Below are 5,000 nucleotides of genomic sequence, written 5' to 3' on the forward strand. Positions count from 1 at the left end.
TTTATTTGCTGTTACAGCAGGCCAACAAACACACTTTGATAATAGTGTTACGAGTAAACATCTAGCGTGTGCTTATTTAGTTCTGTATGTGTCAGGAATTTTTAAAGCACAACACGGTTTAAAAAAAGTAGAAATATAGTTAGTATCATTAAAATAATAAAGGTTGGGTGAGTGTGTAACACAAAACTACAAACGCTGCCTAATTTTCCTTTTTTTAAATTTAGTTTAGTTTATTTTAGTGATCAATAATTTAAAATATTTACAGCAATCCGTAATAAATTTATAGACTTTTGAAAAATCATAAATGTTTGCTATGTTTAAATTACCAACAAAGATGTGCTGCATCAGGCACCTCTATACTAACAGTCTTAAGATACTCGTGTACATCTGCGATACAAGTACCATACTTTAAGAACCTAATAGAATACTGAAAACATATGTGAAAAGAGTTTTTCTTCCAGTTATCGTTTAAAAATTCTCTGATTTAAATGTTCATCTAGTCAATTTTTGAACATATTGATGGAAATCGCGTTAACTACTATTTGCGACAGAGTATTCCAGTGCAACAAAACACGGTTCGTGAAGAATTTCTCACTTGATATGCAATTGAGTACTCTTTGCTGTGCAAGTCTTTGATTATGACCGCGCATATTATACTTTGAAAACGAAGGACGATTGAATGGTACGTGAAAGTTTATTTTATCAAATTCACGCATGAACTTGAACATCAGAATTAAATCAACTCTTATTCTTCTTTCTTCAAGTGTCGTAAGACCTAACATGACTCTTTGCTGCTCGGCGGAGCAATGCTTAATCTCAGAAATGGTTTTTGTAGCACGGTTTTGAACTTTTTCTAGCGCTTCTATGTCTGCCCGTTGGTACGGTGATCACGCTTGGATAGAGTACTCTAGGTGAGGACGAACATACGTAGAGTTCAGTTCTTTCCACATTGAAAACTACGGTTGCGAAAAGTTTTTTTCAGCCTCTCTAAGGAGCAGTTAGCGTTCACCGTAGCTGATGAAACTTGAGCATTAAGTTCATCAGTATCAGTAAGATCATCTGGATCATCATCAGGATCAGTAAGATCATCTGAGGTAAGAATTCCAAGATCTCTCTCTAAATGAGTAACTTCGATTGCTAGTGGCAGGCTGTCTGATCCTGGCATGAAATAGTCTCGTTTTGATACTATATTCCTCGGCTAGTATGCATGACTAGTAACGAAGTACTACTATTATATATAACTATATAACTATTATATATTATATTCATATAACTATTATTTATTATATTTATATAACTATATAACTATTATATATTATATTACTATATAACTATTATACTATTATATATTACTATATAACTAAATTTATTTAAAAAAGTAACGTTGTTGACGTCAACTTTTTTTGAACTCCCCCCTCCCCCTTATCAAAAATTGTCAAAAATTTTCAGACCCCCCTTAACCCTATTTTGTTGACGTAATTAATGGGCGGCCCCTTATAAATTTAAGTTTAATTTTTGTTTGAGTTTTGTTTAAGTTTTGTTTGAGTTTTGTTGTAAACTTAGATTAAAGTTTGGTTTTTGTTTGTTTTTATGAAACTTTATTTAACATTTGTTTTACTTTTTTAAAATATTAATTTTTTTTATATAAATTGTTATTGCGTTTTTATATTCTAAAAACAGAACTTAAATATCCAAAAACCTACTCTTGCATTTTTTTAAACAAATTTATTGTTTATTGACTAAGAGAACACTTTTTTTCAAAAACACTTTGGAGTTAAAAAAATAAATTATCTTAAATAGTAATCCTTTTTGCTTAATTTCTTCTCTGAAATCTTCGAATACAATTATCAGTTTACTAAGCAAGTCAGGTGTAAGTGAGGTCTCATAATAAAAGTATTGCAGCTTAATGAAAATACTTTCCTTTAATGTAATTATAAAAGTTTTTGTTGCATAGAAATTATAAAAAATAGAAATTAGAGATTAACCTGTAATATTTCTTTAAACTCTACAAGGCTTATAGTGTCAAAGTATTGTATTGCAGCTTACCCCGTTCACTGTTGCAACTTGCCTCGGTGCAGGGTAAGTTGCAACACTTTTTTTTTCCATTTTTGTTTTATTATTGCGGAACAACTAAGTTTTATATTATATGTATCAATGTTGGTTTAGTACGTCACCAAGATCTATTTTATAACCCTGATAAAAATTTGAAAAATAAAAAAAGTTATAAAAGATAAATGCAGTTTTTTAAATTTTGTTGCAACTAGTCCCGTTCTACTCAAAATATACCAATCATTTTAAGATGAAATTTGAAACATATTTTGAACATATATGTTCAAAATATGTTTCAGATTTCATTCTAAAATGGTTGATTTCATCTTAAAATGAATGATTGATTTAAATGATTATACTATATAGTAACATAATTCATTTGAGAGAAAATAAATGATATTAAAAAAATATTTTAGAAATGGTGCGGAAAAAACAAACTTTAACAAATTAGGTGAGTCAAACAAGATTAATATGATAAATTTCAAAAGCTAAAACGCATTGAACAAAAACTTTCTCTCAAATAAATTTTATTATTATGAAGAATAAAATCTCAAAATTTCAGCTCTTTTGCATAATTATTTTAAAAATTGTATCGCAAAAAAATTGTATCGCAAACTTTTTCCAAATGTTTTTTTATATAACGGTTGCTATGGCGTTGTTACGGAGAAAAGTTTTGATTTGGTAGACATAAAGCCAAATTATTAATGTTATAAATGTTAAAAATATTAAATTTAAAGGTTTTGTAATCTGTTAGCAAAAGAATAATGAGCCAAATTTTATCAACGCCTTTTTTTTCAAAATTGACTTTAATTTTTTGGGGTACAACCTTATGGGTGGTTACAGTCATATATATATATACAAGTTTTATATAATGATGCATTATTAATAAAAATAATAATTGAATACAATATGTATCATTCAAAGTATTTTCCACCATTATCTACAACTTTCTCCTATCATTATGATAACATGGTGATACGTATCAGCAGAATGATGCTGGTTTGGTAGCAATTCAATGATTGATCCATTAGCACTCTCCTTCAACAATTTTGAGAGCGTGTACCTTGTTATATCAGTCTGAAAAAATGATAATCGGAAGGTGCAATGTCTTGAAAATACACTGGTTGAGGCAGAACTTCCTGCCACAGTGCATTCTTCACAGCTCTTGCAACGTATGGGTGAGCGTTGTTAAGCAAGAGGATGACACTACGTTTCTTACTCGCAATTGCTCGCCTTTTTTGAAACAATATATAATTAAATTTGCAGTTTGACATCTGTAGTAGCGGTTTCATTCTGTTTTAATAACTATTAATAAACCACACTTTCCTGATCCCATCATATACACAAAAAAACATTATAACCATGATTATTCCGCTTCGGTATCAATGTGGGTGTGTGGCTCTCCAAATTTAACTCATGACTTCTTGCGCTTGAGATTGTCTTGAAATCGCAATATTAAAACAGTTCAAAACGGCAGAAATTTGTGTAAGAGACATTTCCCCACTTTAATTTTTATCTAAACATAATTGTTTACTATTTCATTTATTAGAGTTAATGAAATAAATTGGGGCGGAAGTGTATTTTAGGCACCCCCCTTTAGTAAGTCAGTGAAAAACGATATTATTATGTACTTGTATTATACGTATTCAGCAACTAAAAATAAAGGCTGCATCATTGTTAAATAAAATAATATTTGACTGTTACATTTTTAGCAACACCTAAAAGTAATTAATATTGAATTTTATTTTTGAATTTCTTATTTCAAAGAAAATAATTTTTTTTACTTTTAAGTGATGATCCGTTTTAGAGATATTCGTAATTTAGCAAATTCAAAACGACGGATATTGAGTTACAAAATCCTGTTTTGTAACTTAAAATAACAATTTCTACTTCTTATATTAAAGATATATTTTTAAAACTTTCAAATTTTAAATTTAATGTACAGTCTTTTTTTTTTCAGTAATTGTTATGTAAAAATGGCCAAAAGTGATAATAATTTTTATTTTTCATTTTTATCTTTTTAAAAGTTAATGTAGATTACTATTATCGTAATTTTAAAGAATTAAAATTAAATTTTTTTTTTTTTAATTAAATTAATTTTTTTCATTTAGACTTTAAAAATAAAGTGATTTTAAAAAATTGCCCAAAATAGACTGTCTTTAACTTTAAAGATTATCATAACTTTAAAATGGTTTAAGATACTGAGTTAAAATTTTCAGGAAATTTATTTTTTCATTAAACCTTCAGAAGGTATAAATTTCAAGAAAATCTGTGATAGATACCTACACAATACCCTTTATTGCGAGTTTATATTAAAAACAACGGTTGAATTTATTAGATTTAACAGTATCAGGTACTATTACCGCAAAGAAAATTACGTTTAAGTTAGTAAAAGTCCTGATGCTGTCGAAATAATTAATTTATTTTATGGCAAGTAAGCTGACGAATGTTTCAAACATTTCCGTATAGAATACAATAAACTGTGTGATTTATATATATCCCTAAATGTACCAATAGATTTTGTTACAATAAATTTAATCTTAAATGGTTTAATCATGCAATTAAAGAAGCTTGCAGAGAAAAATTTCTTTTATTTAAGAAACTCCAATGCACTTCATCTAAACAAAAAGATACTATACGCGTTCTTTAAAAAACAAATATGTCTCGTCAAAAAACAGTTTACAACTGCTATCAATAAATATGAGAAGTACATTATCTCAAATTTTAAACCCAATCTAAAATGGCTATATTCATATGTGAACAGTCAAAACACTTGTAAAAGTGTAATTCAATCTCTTTTTGACTTTAATGGTAAACAACTAGTTAATAAAAAAATCAATTGCAGAATGGTTTCATTTTCATTTTTCCAAATCGTTCTCTCCGATCACAAGTAACCTAAGCTTACCAATGTTCAGTTTTAGAACTAATGCAGTTTGTTCAGTCAGCTCCCT

General features: G+C 28.2%; 1 protein-coding gene across 2 annotated transcripts in view; it reads right to left on the minus strand.

Moving 5' to 3' along the window:
* Nucleotides 1-2,911: 2,911 nt before the first annotated feature.
* The window catches only part of LOC100197752 (adhesive plaque matrix protein 2), a 65,953-nt gene continuing 63,864 nt past the window's right edge, over nucleotides 2,912-5,000 (minus strand). For both annotated transcript variants that reach the window (XM_065795629.1, XM_065795632.1), the window contains exon 23: nucleotides 2,912-3,565. The gene's annotated coding sequence lies outside the window, so the exon portion shown is untranslated. The remainder of the gene's footprint in view (nucleotides 3,566-5,000) is intronic.

Source organism: Hydra vulgaris, chromosome 04, assembly GCF_038396675.1.
Source record: "Hydra vulgaris chromosome 04, alternate assembly HydraT2T_AEP".
Lineage (NCBI taxonomy): Eukaryota > Metazoa > Cnidaria > Hydrozoa > Anthoathecata > Hydridae > Hydra > Hydra vulgaris.